Below are 20,252 nucleotides of genomic sequence, written 5' to 3'. Positions count from 1 at the left end.
GGAAGAGGTTCCAGATGAGCAGGGAAGTGCACCTTTATCTGGGGCTGTGTTAACTCATCCTCTTTGGGACTTTGGGATCAGGTGCTGACCACTTCCTCCCAGACTGGGTTAAGGTGACCTTAGGATACTATATGTGGAAATTACATCCCCAGGGCTTTGTAAGAACAAGATGGTGGTGAGAAGGATAGTCAAATAAGATCACCAAGAGTATAGTAGATGTTAAAGTTGGTTGGGACAGACCCAAGAGGGATTTGCTTTACTTTGTAGCCCCAAACACCTAGCACGGTGGCAGGTTTAGAGCAAGGCTTCCACAAAGGAAGGCAGGAAGAGAGGATAGGAGAATATTGCTATACAGGGCTGTAGTGCAGAAGGAAACAAGATGAAGGCTCACCAATACCTGCTTGCACACTCAGTGCTACTGCCATGAGTGTTAGCTCTTGTAGCCAATAAGGAAAGAAATTTGAATCCACCTCTGATATTTCAGCCTAGGCACCAGACGCCATAAGCAAAGGAGAGAGAAACTAATCAGGGTATCTGACATTCAGATGGAACATGGCATCTCTCATCACAATCTTGAACGTATAGATTGTACATTTGTAGTCGGTGTGGCTTGGAAAATACCTCCTTCAGGATAACTATTATAAAAATACAGTGCCCTAGGAGTATTGATATGTGTGTTAACTTTGTTACAGCCAAAGCTGGGTAATGTCATAGTTCTTTACCTGTGAAGAACTTCGGTTGACAAAACTCAGGGCTCTGCCCCAGGTAAGGCTCTGCCCCAGGTAACACTGCAACATAAACACCCAAAAATGGCTGCTAACATCCTAATCTGTATTTGCATTTTGCATTCAGACCATTTTCATAGCCTTCCACGGGGTCTTTCTACTTCTGGGTCTCCCCCTCGCCCCATTGTTCAATCAATCTCACTGAGAAATCTTTTTAAAAAATAAATTTCAAGCAGCAACATCAACTTTCAAAGTGTCATTGTCCTTTCTTTACTTGTAAGGTCAAGTCCAGACTCCTTATCCAGGGCTTCAGGTCATGTAAGAATGGTCCCAGGTGACTCACATTGCACGCACCCGAACCTTCTACTCAAGCCAAGGGTCCCTCTGCATGTCTAATCATCTCACCTCATGCCACCAGGTGCTCCCTGGTTGCGAACTGTCTCAGCACTCCTCTGTCTGGGCACCCTCTGTTGGCTCTTCCCTTTTGTCTCTTATCTCCGTAGTCGTGTCTTTTTAAACCTCATTTCAGGCCCCCACCTCTTCTACAAAGAATTCATGCATGATCTTCCCCTCAGCACCCCAGTCCACCAGGGCTTCCCGGCCTCCTCTGACCCCCGTGGCATGGTCAGCAGCAAATATTTGGCAGTTGTCAGTTGTGGAAATGTTTGTAGAACACCGCTCATAGATCAGATACCTCATTAGGCTTTATCCATCTATCTATCTATCTCTGTATTCATTTACTCCATATAACAATCTTCACATGATTACTTATGGCAATATTATTTCCATGTTTTAGATGTAAGAATCAAGGTTAAGTAATTTTCCTGAGATACCAGTGATCGTTCCCGGACTAGGCTTATTTTCTACTTAATGTTTGGAGAGTCTGTATTAATATCTCCTCTATCATTCTTGATACCAGTAAATTTATATCTTTCCTTTGTTCTTATTCATTCTTCCTAGAAGTTTGTGAATTTCATTGACCTTTTCAAAGAACAAGCTTTGGTATCATTGATTTTTCTCTATTGGTTTCTTGTTTTTTTTTGTTTTTGTTTTTTGCGGTATGCGGACCTCTCACTGTTGTGGCCTCTCCTGTCGTGGAGCACAGGCTCCGGACGCACAGGCTCAGCAGCCATGGCTCACGGGCCCAGCCGCTCCACGGCACATGGAATCTTCCCAGACCGGGGCACGAACCCGTGTCCCCTGCATCGGCAGGTGGACTCTGAACCACTGTGCCACCAGGGAAGCCTGGTTTCTTGTTTTTAATTTCATTGATTTCTGCACTTTAAATACAAATAAAGTGCAGAAATCAATGCACTGTTTGCTTAGTGTTTATTTTGCTCTTTTATTTCTAGTTTCCTGAAGTGGAAGCTTAGATCACTGACTCTAAGTCTTGCTTTCTTCTAATGTAAGTATTTAATGCTATAGCCTGCCTCTATGTTTTAGTCAGTGGGAGACATAGGGTGGAGTAAGCCTTCTCCATCTTACCCAGAGCTAGAACCCCAGGGTTTTGTTTGAAGAGGAGGAGAGAAGGAGTAAGTGTAGTGGAAATATCCTGAGCTTTGGGGACAAATCGTCTTGGGCTATAACCACGGTGCCTAACAAACTGTGTCCTCAGAAAAGTTCTTAGTCTTGTTTCTCAATTACAATTATAAAATGAGACAAAAGTCTTATTTCTGGTGCCTCCCTGAGAATTTATTTAAGATAATGTAGAATGCCCTATATTACCTAATGTCTTGTTCCCTCCCCCAGTTTAAACCACTGAGTCTTGGCCATCCATTTGCATCAACCTAACTCACAAGCACCCTGGCAGCTTTGCCTCTGGCTGTCCACCTCTGCTCCTCGCCACTTCTTTAATATTCAGATCTAGTTAGCGTTTATTAATCGCCTACTCCAAGCCAAGCATTGTGCTGAGCATTTCCCCCTATGTTGGTTAATAATTCTTGTGGAGGAAGTTATTATCCAACTTTCTAGAAATGAAGAAAGGCAAGTCCTTGTCAAGGTCACACAATTGTATGATGCAAAGCCAAGATCCAAATCCATGGTACGCTGACTCTCTCCCCAGCGTTCACCAGCGTACTGCAGCTATTTCTGAGTTTTTACACTGTGCCAGCCTGGATTTCTCACCATCAGCTTCTCTATGTCCTCTAATAACTTAAAGGTCTCCATGCATGGGTTGCTCATCCTGTCTGGATGTTTGTCTGTCTTTACCGTTCCAGCTTTGGCTCTGGAGCTCCAATGGCCCAGCCATTCACAGCAGCAATGTGTCCTCCAACACCAGAAGACTGACAGGGCACAGGGAAGTCAAGATAGTGCCTCATTAAACACATCACTCACTGCTTAGGGAAACATATTTTTAAAAAAATTCCCCAATGCAAGCTGTTTTCAACTTATTAAAGTACAGATTTATATTCATAGCTGATTGGAGAATAATTTCCCACTGACTGTTACCATTTCAATTTCTAGCCAAGGACAAATCTACCTTTTCAGAAACATAATGTCAATTTCTATAATTCCTATATGCACTGTGGGTTCATCATAGATACAAATCTTTCATCATAATGGTTTTCTGAGTAATGAGTCTATAAGCCCCTTGACTCCCCTTCTCCTCAAAGTCTAAGCTCTAAGCCTCTTGTTGGTGTCTCATTTCCACTCGGCCACCAGTGCATGTTCTTTACCTCATCAAAGTTAAGATTCCTTGGAAGAGACTAGTAGAATTAAGTGAAGCTGAGAGTTATTTATGTTTGAATCAGAAACAAGCATATAGAGGGAGGATCCACAGTAGGGAGTAGGGTGTCGGGGTGAGGTTATTACTAGAGACAGAGAGTAGGACAGAGTGATGAATAATTTTAAGTGTCACCGTCTCAGGTACCCAGACATTTGTCAAACATTATTCTGGGTGTGTCTGTGAGGGTGTTTCTCAAGGAGATGAACACATGAATCAGTAGACTGAGTAAATCGGATTGCCCTCCCCCATGTGGGTGGGCCTCATCCAATTACCTGAAAACATGAACTGAACAAAAAGCCAGAGAAAAACAGAACTCTGCCTGCCTGACTGTTGAGATGGAACATTGGTCTTCTGCCTTCAGACTGGAACTACACCATTGGCTCTCCTGTTTCTCAGGCTTTCAGACTTAGATTGAAATTATACCATGGCCTCCCCTGGATCTCAATCCTTTGGACTTGAACTGGAACTTACACCATCAACTAGCCTGGTTTCTGACCCTCGGACTGAGCCACTGGGTCTCCTGGGTCTCCAGGTTGCTAACTACAAACCTTGAGACTTCTGAGCCTCCATAATGAAAGCCAGTTCCTTATATTCTGTGAGCTCTCTCCATATACATAGACAGATTGATGGAGCTAGAGGCTCTCTCTCTCTCCCTCTCTCTCTCTAGCTCTATCTCTCTCTATATATAATATGTATATTAGCCAGGGTGCTCCAGAGAAAGAGAACCAACGAGATTATGCATAATTCTTTTTCTCTGGAGTACCCTGGCTAACACAGACAGGAAGTGCTATAAATTAAAGGATGCCTCATGGATAAAAGTAAAGGGAATCGGGGAGGGGGAAGGGTAAGCTGGGACGAAGTGAGAGAGTGGCATGGACATATATACACTACCAAATGTAAAATAGATAGCTAGTGGGAAGCAGCTGCATAGCACAGGGAGATCAACTTGGTGTTTTGTGACTACGTAGTGGGGTGGGATAGGGATGGTGGGAGGGAGACACAAGAGGGAGGGGATATGGGGATATATGTATACGTATAGCCGACTCACTTTGTTATAAAGTAGAAACTAACACACCATTGTAAAGCAATTATACTCCAATAAAGATGTTAACAAAATTTTTTTTAAATGATAAAAAAAAAAAAGTAAAGGGAATCAACTGAAGTCTAGGTTCCCTATTCATTAACTAATCATATGCCTTCCAGCAAGTCCCTTAGCCTTTCTGTTAAGGATCTGAGATTGGATGACCACAGGGTTACTTATGGCTCTTATATCCCAGGCTGTTTGAAAAATAGCATGGCTTCACACATTGCCAAGTACAGGAAGGAGTCCATCTTTCCACACTGATTATGATGCACCAGTTAAATTGAATTTTGGTTATTGAGATCCTGGGTCACATTTTTTTTTTTTGGTCAAGTCAGTGTTATAAATAATGATTATGTTCTCAGACCAGTCCATTACATGCTATTGACTGACCCATGATGGGCTTGCACTGGTATGAGACCCAGGTCCTAAGGGAAGAAAGGGAGAGACAGAGCAAACTAATTTCCTCAAATGTTGCTGTGTAGGGAGTCCCCACTTATCCACTGACGTGAACTCCTTTCTTCCTGGCCTCATTTCCCATGAAGTTCCAGGTTATAAAATTGCCAACCCAACTCATCCCCCAATAAAAATACCCCTCAGCTCTGCTTTATTCTGCTAAGCAATAGGAGAAAAATAAGCAGTTTGCTAATAAAAAAATAAGTGACTAGTAGACCCTAATCTTACTTCCCTGCTGTTTGCATTTTAAAGATGATTTTGCTGACTTAACATTTAATGAGATACCAGCTTTATGTTTAAAAATACACAGATCTTTCTCTGGAGGTAGAAGAGGAATTTGGGGTATGTGATTAATTTTGTAAGCAAATCAGATTGACCTGGGAGAAAGCCCCGTTCAGTATTTTGAGATTTATGCTTCCCCAACCACTCAACCACGGCACACATGTTCTTAAAACTTCTAAATGTTCATCCTCCTGTGGCAGGGAGAGGAGCTCCAGCAGAAATAACAGGTGGCCTTGTTGTTTATCCATTTTATATAGAATAGTTTGCATCTGCTAACCCCAAACTCTGTCCTACTGTATAACACAGGAACAATATCCTATGTTAAACCATAATGGAAAAGAATATAGAAAAGAATATACATATGTATACATGAATCACTTTGCTGTACAGCAGAAACTAACACACATTGTAAATCAACTATAGTTCAAGTAAAAAAAAAAAAGAATGAAATGACAGGTGAAATGGAGCCACTCATATATCAGTCTGGAATATTATATATTCCCAGAGAATTATTATACATTGTGGGCTACTCAGCATTACCCACCAGGCAATATCAGAAGTCTCCTTGAGATTCCTTGTGCTTACTTCCATCTAGCAAGTATCCTTCTTGCTGTAAGTATGGCTTTTTCTGTTTCTTTCCAAGTAAATCATAAAATCCATGTCTTTTAGCCTATCAAGATCTGGACACATTTAGGGGTCTCTTATAAATGCTTGCTGACGCAATGTACCAATCAGTGATCAGTCTACACTCTGTCAAAGAGCATTAATTAATTTCCGGGTCATTCTTGAAGTACCAGGACGGTGTCTTACCTCAATTTAATCACACTCTGCTGAGCACCACTACGATGAAGCTGTAGCAGGCAGAGCCTGGGATTTTCATAACCAGACAGAGGGCTTTATCCTTCCTTAACTTTCAAGTCCACCTGAGGGATGGTGAGCCATTTCTTTTGACCCTAAATATCCTAAATGATAAATCTGGAATTGTCGCCATGCTAACAATTTGGTGGTCTATGTTTTGTGTTTACTTACTAATTATTTAATTCAACAAATATCTACGAATATCAGGTAAACTAAGACTACCACATAAAATGCCAGCTAAAAACATCACACAGAGTGAGGATAAAGTGGCAAATAAAGAGACACGCCCCCCCTCCAACCCTGTGGAGTGTACTGTCCTTGGGGGTAGCAGGCATTAAACAAGGTACTATATAGGTCAGTGACCGAACTTTAAAAATAGTAATAAATACAACTCTGCCTTTAGCTGGATAGAAACTCATGATATTGATGAAAATACTTGCAGAAAACAATGAAATTACAACTGAAGAGGTTTTTTTTTTGTTTTTTTTTTTCTTTTATGAACTATTTTCTTCTGTTAGGTGACTAGTTTTTATATTGAAAAGCTTGGTAATTATAAATAATATGTAGACCTGTAGAACATTAAAACCTATTGTGTAGAAAGAAAATACAGGAGAACCTAGAGTCTGTCATACAGAGTGAAGTAAGCCAGAAAGAGAAAAACAAATACCATATGACAACACATATATATGGAAACTAAAAAAAAAAAAAAAAGGTTCTGATGAACCTAGGGGCAGGAATAAAGATGCAGATATAGAGAATGGACTTGAGGACACAGGGTGGGGGAAGGGTAAGCTGGGACGAAGTGAGAGAGTAGCATGGACATATATACACCACCGAATGTAAAATAGATAGCTAGTGGGAAGCAGCTGCATAGCACAGAGAGATCAGCTCGGTGCTTTATGACCACCTAGAGGGGTGGGATAGGGAGGGTGGGAGGGAGATGAAAAAGGGAGGGGATGTGGGGATATATGTATACGTATAGCTGATTCACTTTGTTATACAGCAGAAAGTAACACAACATTGTAAAGCAATTATACTCCAATAAAGATGTTAAAAAAAAGAAAATACAAATTTGTATGATACACAAACACCCACGCACATGCAGGCATACACACAAGTGCCTGTGAAATCTGAATAAGGTCTGTGGCTTCTATCAATATTGATTTCTTGGATTTGATATTTTGCTATAGTTATGTAAGATGCTTCCATTGGGGGAAGCTGGATGAAGGGTACAGGAGATCTCTCTGTACTATTTTTATAATTATTTCAAATTACTTTAAAATGTCATAATTATTTTAAAAGAGAATGCTAAAAATAATATGTGTGATATAAATACTGCAATCTAAAATTGTTTCTTTAAGCAAAAGACTGGAGAAAGATGCCAAAAGGAACATTAGTTTGTTATAATGCTGGGGTTATGGTTCTCTCTCATTTAAAAAATATACTTGAGTGTTTTATACTATCTTTTCCATAATATTTAAATATGATTTCAATGTTATTTAATTAATGTTAAAAAAATTTAGTGTAAAAACATATTGCCCTTAGAAAAGAGTCTGCTTTGAACAGTTTGTTGCTAAATATTAAGATAGAATATAAAAGTTTTTGCAAACATCCTTTCAAAAGCTAACTCATTTCATCAAACTCCTTAAGCATATTTTCTCTGCCATGAAATTTCAAAAACTGACAAAATACTGTGTTGAAATACCTGATAAATCATCATTTCAGCTTTCAAGCATTATCTCAAAAATCTAGGTCCAGTTCATGGAAATGAAGCCACAGGCTTATCTGAATAAGACTCAGTTATTACAATAACTGCCCTGGTTATTCTTCACCTGTGTGGTTTGTGGTGCCAGGTGTCAAAGTGAATGCCAGTAGCTTACCATCTTTTTAACAATTAATGGGATTATTTTATGTTTTTGTTTGATCAGAGTAATTTTTTTTCTTTTATGTATTTATTAAGTATGTATCTCATTGTTACTTTAGTAGTAAAGATCTATAATCAACAATATCATTGGATTTTCCACAACCTTTTGTTTTTGTATATTAAATCTGTATTAGTAACATTTACTACTAACCATTCTACCACACATTTTATGTATGTATTACTAATCCAAATGTATGTTAGTAAAATATCAATTTACTTTTCATAAAAAAGTGAGTGTTTGTTTCTATCATGACCAGATCTAGGTTTTAACACACCATGTGCTTCTGCTAGAATAAAAATGCAGCTGAGATGAAGGAGCCTCATTTTCCTTATGCATATGTACACCAGCAGCCTAAAGATCTAGTAAAACAGTAAATAGATAAATGCATTGGGCAATAGTAATAATAATAGTAACAACAACAGTAAGTATGTAGAGTTTACTACAGCTCATGCACTCTTCTAAATGTAACTCATTTTGTCCTTCTAACAGCTCTATGAGGTAGGTAATAATTTAGCCCCATTTTATAGATGAGGAAAGTGAAGTTTAAGAAATTTGTTCCAGGTTCATACAAGTTGTGAATAAATAAGTTTGGATTCCCTATCACAATCTAGCTCTAGAATTTACACATTTAATAACTACATTATAGCACTATACTAGCCAAATAGAAAACCCAGTACCACATAGACATGCTTTTTTCCAGTTGCCTGAACTTTTCCACTGGCTTTTGCTTTCCATAATGCCTCTTTATCTCTATTCAACACCTAGACCACCTGGGTCCTAGGCACCACCTTTCCTAGCAGCATCCAAAGTGTCCCTAAGCCAATGCCACCCAGAAACAGGCCTGCCAGCCTTCGAAGGACCACTCATTCCCTGGCAATGAGCACATCGATGATGCCCCCAGTGGTAGCAGGTTGGAGGCCCCAGCCTTACTTTAGTCCCCTGAGTATAGGTCTTCAATTCTAGCGCAGCCCTTGTGCCCAGAGGGGCACTGATGAAGAAGACTTAATACAATGAAGGCTCAGGCGAGACAATAAAATGAGACTCCTCGCAGATCTACCTTTGTGCATTGACCAGAGTACGATCACAATGTACCATCACAAAATTCTAGCAGAGAATGCCCTGGGGATTTATGGAACACCATGGAAAGGGCCGTCATGGGAAGAGCACAGCCTGGGAAGACTTCCTACAAGGGGTGACAGACAGAAAAGGAATTAGCCAAAAATGATGAGGTGGGGTAGATTCGTGTGTATGGGGAAAAGTCACTGCAGGCAGAGAAGGCAAACTTTTCCTAATGCATGAAAGTAGAAGCAGACGTATGTAACTGTGTGTAAATGCCTGTGCATGTGTGTGTATCTGTAACATGCGTGTATGTGTGTGTATCCTGGCATCATGGTGACTGCAGCTTAGTGTTTCCTCAGTAAGAGTTTGTGTCTCCCTGCTTTTATCCCCACACCTCCTTCAGTCTCAAAGGATGCTTCCCAGGCTCTGGTTTTAGAACTTAGCATATGCTTTGTGAGTGAGCTTTTGTTTTCTTCATGCAGACACCTTGAGCATACCTCTGATCTCTTAGATTAAGAAAGCAGAATAATATGGATTCTTTATATCAGTCGTTTAGGTGCTGCTTCACATGCGAAATTTTAATCTAAACTATCCATAAACATTTCCCTTTTTCAGTGGAACATCATGCCATCCCCATACCCTAGCTGCAAATGTCAAGGTAAATCCCAAAGGTTGTTTGGGATTTCTGATTGTTGTTTTATCTGATTATCTATATCCGTCCCCCGACCCTTGGTGTGGTAGGCAGTATAAAATGTATCATCACGATTACAAATTGATAAGTTTTTACAGCAAATAAAATAATTTGGTAGATGCATCCCCACATAGCAGTTTGCAAAAGGTATTCCACTGTGTGCTGTGTGAGACAGATCTTTTATGAACCGGTATAAAATGCATAGGCCTGCGATGCAGTATTGCTACAGTTGATTTGATAAATGGACGCCATCTTACTTGGGAAAATATTGGGGTTACTGTGCTCCACTGATAGCAGAACACTTGTCCAGAAAGATACACACTCTGCTTCTCCGGGTCAGCCTTGCAAAACAATTCACAGCAAAATTAATAAAACTTAAGAAGGAACTTGAAAGAAAAGTGTGAACCACCACTTTCTAAGAGTGAGATTTGCTAATCCAAAACAGAGACAAAAACCCAAATTAAATGCCAGATCAAACCAGCTCATTTTTTTAAAAGGAGAGATTTTCAGCCTTTCAATAATTTGCTCATTCTTAGAAACAAAAGAGAGGGACATGCAGAATGTGTGAGCCTTCAGACAAACAGCCCCAAACTTCCATCTTCTATTTAGCAAAGTGAAGAAGGAAAAGGATTTTTATTCAGAGAATAAATAGGTATTATTTTCTTAAACTCCTGGTGACTGCAAGGGAAATAACACACTAAAAGCTTTCTTGTGGCTTCCTCATCTGGAACCCTCTCCCGACCCATCAGATTCTTGTCCAAACACCCCCTGGCAGCTGTCACCCTCCAGATTTGCAGAGATGAGCTCAGGGTCTGTGCCACCAGTGCAAGTTGGAAGAAAGCTCATTTCCATGGAGAAAGGCAGGAAGATGACAGGTTTCCTTTGTTGATGTTTTGTGTTTTGTCTTTCCAGGGCAAGACAACTCACTTGGTGGACATAACAGGCAATCTGGCCTCCACATAAATGATCCAGATGGCTGTTAGTAGCTGAGAGGGGTTGCCACCAGCAAACTCAGTCCAGCTCTTTTATTGCAGGAGATCTTCTCCCCATGGCCTGCAAGCCACATGGTCTTGTCTAAGAAACTCTGTGTTTTGAACATAATGGGAGTTTTAAAATTTCTAACAAACATGCATACCACTGTTCATTTTTTAAACTTATGTGCTATTTGGAGAGATGCTAAAAGGAAGACAATGAAATAGTGTTCTTTTTTGACCTCTTCCTAAAGCAGAGTGCTCATGAATCTTGAAGCATGTATGTTAAGAATATTCCTATTAATATCTTAATTAATGTAGGTGTTAACTGATGTAGAGCTAATCCCAGCTCTGAATTAACACCATGGTCTGAGTCTGGACCAATTCTCTTCTCTGGATCTTGCTCATCTCTGAAGGCAAATTGTCTCAGGTCCCTTCTAGCTTTGGCAGAAAATGATTAGTTTAATCAAATTAAGTTTGATTCAGTTCAACTCACCAGATTTTGAATGCGCATCTATCTACACAATGTCAGAAACTGACAGGTAAATGGCCCATGTTCTCAGGGAGTCAAAATAATACTTTATTTAATTTTATTATTTCATCTTGTTACTGTAGGGTTCAGAAGTTGGCATCCCCAAGATGTGCCACTTTGGCTTGTGGATTACTTTGAACTAAAGGCAACTGAGATGCCGTGGCCTCAAGAGAAACTACTGCTCCTCCCATAACTACCTGGAAGAATTTAAGTTGGGGAAATTTTCCAGAAAAAAAAATAGTTATTACCATAATTGTTAAGATAATTTTTTTCTAAGTGACCCCACCTGTAAGGCAGGGCAAACATCTAATTACCTATCGTCTGCTCTGCTTACTGACCTGTGACTTACCCTCCTGCCTTTGGAAGCCCAGGCCCTGCCCCATTCCTTACTTTGGGATGGTGTATGTATCCCATTTTACAATACCTTTCTGTCTCTGAACCTCTCATGTATGTGGGATTCCTGAATATATGAAATTAAATTCAATCTTCTCTGTTAATCTGTTTCATATCGATTTGATTATTAGACCAACTGAAAGAACCTTTGAAAGGTAGAGGACATTTTTCTTCTTTGCCAGTAGTAATAAACTCAGTTTGCAGAGAGTAGATACTGTTAAAGAAGAGGACTTGAAACAGCATAGATATTCTGAAGCACTAATTAGAGGACTCAATAAACACTTAGAGAAATAACTAGAACATGATACAGCACAAACGAAATACAAAGTTTTATACCAAGTCAAATTCTGCTCGGTCATAGATAAAGGAGTAACCAAAGATTGTGAAAGGGTTGAAGAAATTTTGTTAGAAAATTTGAGAGTCGAACTTACCTGGATCTTCCCTTATAGGAATAAAAGTGGAAAAGTATCTGACATTGAGATGTAAGGAATGGAAAGAGTGAGAAGAATAATTCCCAAAACACTGAGGGCTTGAGAGTCAAACCAAGGAAAGCCAGGAACAAACTAAAAATCCAAAGACCCAAAGATTAAAAGAAAGTAAGAACGGCTTTGCTGTGAATGAGAGGAGCCCACCCAGCTTTTCTAAGTCTTACAGCCTCTGATGGCCCATATATATCGCCTCAAAATTCATAAGTTGAAGCCTCGACCTCTAGTACCTCAGAATGTGAGTGCATTTGGAGATGGCCTTTAAAGAGGTGATTAAGGTCAAACAAGGTCATTAGGGTGAGCCCTAATCCAGTATGACTGGTGTGCTTTTAAGAGGAGATTAGGACACAGACACACACAGAGGAGTGACCATGTGAGGACAGAGAGAAGGTGGCCGTCTACAAGCCCAGGACAGAGGCCTCAGGAAAACCAACCCTGCCGATACTTGATCTCAGATTTCCAACCTCCAGAACTGTGAGGAAATGCATTTCTGATGTTCAAGCCCCCAAATGCTGTTGTGGAAGCTCTTGCAAACTAATGTGCTAACCAGGAGTCAAAAAGCTGACATAGCCAGGTGCTGGCCCTTGAAGCAGTACCAGCGCCACCAATGTAGGCAAAACTCTGGAGTCCTGGAAAGACACATTGGAGCAGAAACAGGACCAGGATGAATGAGGAGAACCTGGGTGCTTGTTTTTATTGTCAGAAGTTCATGTATACAGTTATAATTGTCAATTATTCCTCAATAAAACTGGTAAAAAAAGAAGTATGTGTGGGTGCTGCAGTTCACTTAAAATAGGTTCTCACTCGTGGCCTGTGGCTGCCTCTTTGAGACCTGGAGAAGTTTTTAAGCCCCTGACACCCAGGTCACACCCCAGACCCAGGAAATCAGAACCTCTGGATGATGAGACCCAGGCATCAGTAGCAAGCTAGTTCTTCATAGGATTCAAATGTGTGGCCAAGCTGGAGGACAACTGGATTAATGAGGTTTAAGCCTGGTACCTAGTATCTCAGCATGGATTATTTTTCAGTTTATCTCTCTGCTATTACTCTTATCATCTGAAGTGTGTATACCACATAATGGCCACATTACTTGCTCATAATATACATAATAAGTTCATTGCTTGAGTTGTAGAGATAGTTAAAGCTTTGCTTGTTTTCAGTGTAAGATGAAAGGAGAAAATGTGTGGATCAAAGCAGAAATAAAATAACAAAATAAATAATGCAGGCGGCATGACATTTTGTTAAGAGTCTAAATTTCTGACAGCAACACAAAATTATTTTTTGGTGATGAATTTCACCATTTTTCCTACCAAACTCTTTAAGCCAGTAGTGGCTTTAAGCTAAGTCTACAAGAAAGTGTCTGATTTGTCTCCTTTTCAGGCTGTGTCAAAAGAACTTCAAGTAAAAAAGATGTAAAAGCTGAAAACCTACTTAAAATAATGGCACAGTTGCAGATTTTACATGTGGACAGATTTTAACGCATCCATCCACATTTTTTTTCTTATACAATTGATTCCAAGGATGGCCATAAACAAAGACTTAATCTGATGTTAGACATCTCTTTATAGCACTATGCAGTTTTTATCAGAAAAATTTCAAAAGGGGGAGCTAGTTAGCTAATTGACTACAGATTGTCAGTGAAATTTTGCAGGGAGGAGACACTTTCAGAGTTTAACGAAAACCCTAAGAAAGCAGGGTTCCTAAGGCCCGTTTCTATCCCTGCCTTCCCTGCAAAGCAGGCTGATTGGTGAAGCTCTCATGCAAGCTCAGCATGGTAGCTGACGAGCAAAAAGCAAGTAGGATTTTTAACCGTGCATCTCACAGAAATGGAACTATGAAAACCGAAAGAGCTGCCCTTTCACTCCAAGTCACATGGTTCAGGGCAGCTGAGGTTATAGGCACGCAAGCGAGGCCTGTGATTGCAGCCTTTGGACCTGGTCTGAGCAAAGTCATCAGTAATGTGACAATATCAACTGCAAAGCTAGACTTCTAACACCTCCCATATCTGCTAATGTGTGGTAATTCGTAAGATGGGTTCACAAGCTCGCAACCGCTAGACTCATTTGTGCTGAGGGGAGTGTGGAAAAGTTATTTTATTACTTTTTCTCTTCTTTTTTCCATTCCCTTTCCTCTCCCAATCCATTCCTTAAACCGCCTTATAGACTCACTTCATACCTCTCCTGTCTACATTATTTTTTTTTGGAAACAAGATCTGACATAGCTGCTTTTGTGGTTTTTCTTTTCATTTTGCCATTCTCTCACTTGTTTAGAAAATAAATTTCCACCCATGCTGACACCTGTGCAAGGGGCCCCACCCTGAAGCTCAGCAGGAGGCCAGAGCCAGCCTCTGAGCAAACATTCCTGAGAGGGAAGAACAGCACAAGTGCGTGAGTGTGTGTGTGTGTGCCAGTGTGTGGGAGAGAGTGTGAGATATGAGTAGGATATACTAATAACTTGTGTGTAGGTATCTAGATCAAGATAGATACCCCAAATACATCCAACATGTATCAAATATTTCATAGGAACCACACTGTGAATTGTGGGAGATGTGCTTGCATTTATGTGTATGAATGCATGAACTCTTTATAGAATACCGTATACACCTCACTTCCCATGGACTCCCTTCTGCCAGGCTGGTCTCCCAGCTAAGATGGTAAGATGGGGCATGACAGTTTATGTTTGTATCTTGGCTTGGCAGAGTTAAAAGCTAAGATGTAGAGTCTGAATGAGTCAGATTTGAAGCCAGGCTGCACCATTTCCTAGACATGGTGCCCCTGGGCACACTCCTTAATCTCTCCATGACTCAGTTTCCTTATCTCTGAAACAAGGAGAAAAGCTGTCTCTTGGAGCTGTCTGTGTGGGTTGAGGAACTATGTGCAGATGGTAGCCGTTCCTATGTACATGTAAGTGTGCCTTATGTAATAAAACATGCTCTTTGTAAAGGACTTCCAAGGGCACATCATCTTGGATTCCTAAGCCACCTGGGCTGTCCCTTGCAATTCCTCGAGTTCTTTTCTAACATTGTTACACTGCGGAGGTAGGTTAATGCAGGTGGATTGCACTGGGCTGGGGAGAACACAAGGTCGTGACCACTGTACAGCTCTGACTCTTGGGCTCCCGCTTGAGATTCACTGCAAAATACTGAGCACATTTTATAAGTCAGAAGCTAGAGAATAGTGTGCTTGTGGTCAAGAAATGAGAAGAAAGGTAGAAAAGGTAAACAGAGCTCCAAATTCAAGAGCAAACATGGTGGTTTGGGGGGCAGAGCAGGATCCAGTGGTGTGGACCCTGTTAACTGATGCCGAGTGCACCTGGCACAGTTGTTGTCTTCATGTGTTTAGGCTCGGACCAGATTCACCACAGCTCTAGACACAGATTTTAAGGCAAAAGAGACAAGATAAAGCACTTACTGAGCCTGAGTCTTTGTCTATAAAATGGCAAATAACCACATCATGTTTTCTGAGGTGGTAAAAGTTAAATTAAATTGAGGAGATAAACCACCACAGTGCATGACACAGCATGATGCTCAGTAATTGTCAGTTTCCTTCTTACCCTCCATTCTTCTTCTTACCCATTTCCTCTCTCTTTCTCTCCCCTCTATCTTCTCATAGCTCTGGACCATGCTAAGCCAAAGACCTGGATAAATTATCCTAATTGTGTTTCCTGTGCTGGTTCTGAGCATGATGCCTGTCACAAGGGAAGTGGCTGGGTCATTTAAGCTCATGCAGAATGTATGTGTGTGCATGTGTGTGTGTATGTGTGTGTGTTGGGGGGGGTATTCATGGACTTTATCATGAACCACCCAGGTTGCCCTTCGGTGAAGCACTAGCTGCCCCTAGGGCTGGCGGTGTTGGTGGACAGCCCTTCAGAGGTCTCCTTGGCTACTGATAGCTGGCCCAAGATCATGTCTACTCTGGGGAGATCTGCATGCATGACTGGTCTACAGGCATTGGGGATGAGGGCAAGTAGTAAAACTCGAGCCATCTCAACCCAACTCAGAGACTCTTCTAAAGGGCCATGGTAGTTTGCAAGCTTCCCATAAAGGAAGCTGAGGCTGTCCTAAGCATCCACTGAACCTGGATCCTCCTTCTTCCTTCTTCTGCTTCCTTCCTCTCTCTTCCACAGGTGTTGATCCCAAGACATTCCTCAATAAAATTCCTTCATACTAAACTGTCATCTTAGAGTCAGCTTCCCCAGAACCCAACCTGCAACAGGACATCACGGGGACTCAGCCCCTCTGCACCTACTGATTCTTAAACCGTGTGTTGATGTAATGAGGGACATATATGCAGAGAGTGAGAGTCCCATTGGAGAATTCTGAATGCATTCTGTGGAGACTGACAGCTACACAAAGAATTCCTCCTGCAGAAGTCCCGGTGCATCATGAGGCTGAGAGAGGACTTTGAAACTGTCTTATGGGGTGGTTGTCACTTACAGGTGTCTAGTAAGACTCATCGCTGCCAGTGATGACTGGCCCAAAATGGGTAGATGATGGAGATGAGCACTCTGGGGACTTCATGCCCTTTTCAGCTTTATCTGGAGGACAAGGATCGGGAGGCTTCAGCCTACTTACTTTTCAGATGATTAACCCTTGGTTTTGACAAGCTTTTCTCAAGGACAGAACAAAGACAAACATGATGAGGGTGAGGTTGAGAATCCAAAATGGCTCTTTATAAATAGAAGTAGGTCAAGGCCATTTTGTACACATTTTTATTGAAATATAGTTAATTTACAATGTTGTATTAGTTTCAGATGTACAACAAAGTGAGTCAGTTATTCATATATATATTCTTTCTCAGATTTTTCTCCATTATAGGTTATTACAAGATACTGAATATATCAATAGTTCCCTGTGCTACACAGTAGGTTCCTGTTGTTTATTTTACATATAGTATTGTGTATATATTAATACCAAACTCCTAATTTATCTCCTCCCCCACTGCTACTCCTCACTCTCCCTTTTGGTAACCATAAGTTTGTTTTCTATATCCATGAATCTAGTTTGAATAAAGATTGTTTTACTTTGTTCTTTCCAATCTTTATGACTTTCCTTTTTTTTTTTTCTTGCGTTATGACACCGGCTAGTACCTTCTGAACAATGCTGAATAGAGGCAAAGTCCATTTTGAAGATGGACTTTAAAAACGAGTTGATTAATCACCAAGGAGGTGCCTCTGAGGAAACTGGAGAAGCACTCCATCTACTACCACCATACTGTTAAAATGGGGTCCCAGAAGAAGTGGGCTCTAAGCTTAAAACTGAGAAGTTATACAACCTTATTCTTTGTCCAGGAGAGACATGGAGGCTCTAGGAGTACAATGATTCTTCATCTTTCTGAACCCAGCCTAATTTGAACAATAAAGATAAAGGTAGTGTTTATCATGTTCTCCATGTGCCAGGCAGTGTGATAGGTGAGGCAGTCCTGATCACAATCTAAGTAAGAAGTGGATGATGGTATCCCCATTTTACAGATGAGAAGACTGAGGCTTAGAGAGACTGTGTGACTTGTCTGAAGGCCCATAGTGAGGAAACAGCAGCATTGTGACATCCCACCCATCTCTCTGGTTCTCACTCTCTTAACCCCCCTGATGCAGCAGCTCTCAATAATAACAGCTCCTACTACACAGGGTGCTGGTGAGGACTGGAGATAACACATGTGAGGCATCCAACAGTGCTTGGCACATAGAAAGTGCACAGAAAAGGGTAGCAATTGGCTGATCGTTTTGTCTTTGTGGAAACTCCATTAGAGAACACTGTTTAGCCTATTTGGCCTGGTTTGGAGTATGATTTTGAAAAATGGGTGGTACCCTAAATCTAGTAAACTGTAGCTCGTCTTGGGTCCCCAGAGTGGAACTGTGTAAAGGCTAACTTACTGCAGAACCACAGGCAGCTCCCATTAACATGAACAAGAGTGGCTCATGTGTGAGTGTGCTGTGCGACCCTCCAGAGGGAAGAGGAGTCTAGCTTTTCCAGACACTAAGTCCTCACAGCTGAGCCCTCGCTGGTCACAAACCAGGAGGACGAGAAGATGCTGCTGAATTAGGGAAATACACATTATATCACTCCACGGCCCTGCCGGGGTACAGACCCAAGACATATAAATATATCCAGATATCCTCTTCTAGTATCTATCCAATGAACTGAAATGAAATTAAGAAAGGAATGGTCATCACAGGTTACATTTACTCCAAAATATACACTTTAAAAGCTTACTGCTTTTGCTAATTTTCTCCCATTAACATTGTTAATGAACTATACTCCAATATAAAAAAAAAATTAAGCCTCTATTTAGGTACATTGTTTACTATTTAAGCACTGATTAATTTACAATTTTCTTTTGTCTTTGACTCGTAACTGCTCTACGGAAAGCACACTCTTAGAAAATGCAACATTAACTAAATAGGATTGGCGAAAACATAATGAACCCACTGAAAATGGGTTTTACTGTTTGTTCAATGAATGGTCTTCAGTATCTCTAAATTAGATGGAACAATGTCTATGACTTTGGGGAGCATTTAAGGAAATCAAAGCCAGAAATGAGTGTATTATTTTTGCTTAGATCCAAACATTTGTCACTGCTTTCCTGTCTTCCCTTGTTATCACTAAATTCAACCTGATCTTTAGAAATTGTTGCCTCTAAAAGACAAGGAAGACAGATTATTTCCATATGTCGTGCTTGTATTGGATGCATACCATGAAGCATTTCACTGGGGAAACAAACCCGGGCCCTTTCCCCCAGTAACTCTCAGGGCAGGGGTCTTGGAGTGGAAAGAGAAGCAGCAAAGATGACCTATAGGTGGTACCTGTGTGAGAACGTGTAACATGGCTGTTATTTAATTCCCACTTTATGGATGAGCAAGTTGAGGTTTGCAGAAGATGAGGAACTTCCCTGTGTCCCACAGTTAGCAACTGTCAGAGAGAGAACCTCAGACTGCTTAACAAACTCACATTTGCCCTACCCCACCCCAGAGCTCTCATCATATGGAGATAAACAGCAGAGATACCTAGCTGCTTTGATTGTGGGAGCAACACCATTCCTGGGTCCTGCATGAGTGCAATTTTAATGAGAAATTTTAATTTTCTGTTGTTTGTTTTTAAACCATCAGTGTTATTGTACCATCAGCCTCTCTTAAGTCAGGAAGGCTTTTTCACTCTGGATTTCAATTCCCAACATTTTAATTTTCCACCAAGACATCATCCCAGGGATTGAGATTTCCTGATTATTCTGCACACAGTGGGAACCTTTTCCAGTAGAAAACAGTGAAGTTACATTGCTCCTCTTGAAGTATCCATTCAATACAAACCGTGCTGACTGCTACCTAAGACGTAATTTGAGACATTCTCAATACACTTGGAAAATGCACAAGTGACTGCCATCTGCCCACTCACAATGGCCATGGATTTCCTTCCCTGTGAGCAGGTCTGGACCAAAGAGAAATAAGAAAAGCTGGGGTTATGCTACAGAAGGCCAGAGCTGAGAAATGGGACTTTGGAGGCACTGCCTGGCTGGACACAGGGACACCTCTGCCAAGGACTAGCCCCTCCACTTGAGTCCATTACTTATTATCTTTACTCTGTGACCCTCACCTGTGGTAGTGATAACAGTCCATGGCTTAAAAGTTTGTGGTGAGGATTGAATGAGATGCAGTGACAAGTACTGGCACCTTCCTATGATGTTAGCTGTTATTGTTGTTGCTAGGAAACAAGAGCCTATCATCACTCAGCATTGAGTAAATCAAGACTAAGCAGGGATCATTTAAAAAGAACAAAGGTATTATTTCAACTTGATTCTTCTTGCCACGTGACTAACTGGACCATGATTTCACTGTTAAGGAAGGGCAGAGTGTTGTTTCAAAAAAGAACTAAATGTTATTTATCTGTTTTACCAAAGTTTCCCACCTGGAAGGAATGTGGTGTAGGCAAGTGGCGTGGCCTGTGGAGGGGAACAGGTCTAACTTGATTGACAGCTCTGTTGCTCAGCAGCTGTGCAGCTTATGTAAGTCACTTGGTCTCCCTGCAGTTGAGTGCACTGTGTACAGAATCTGTAACAACAACACCTTACAAGATTACT

The sequence above is a fragment of the Delphinus delphis genome, chromosome 12 (genome assembly GCF_949987515.2).
Source record: "Delphinus delphis chromosome 12, mDelDel1.2, whole genome shotgun sequence".
Classification (NCBI taxonomy): Eukaryota; Metazoa; Chordata; class Mammalia; order Artiodactyla; family Delphinidae; genus Delphinus; species Delphinus delphis.
This window is presented reverse-complemented; position numbering follows the sequence as displayed.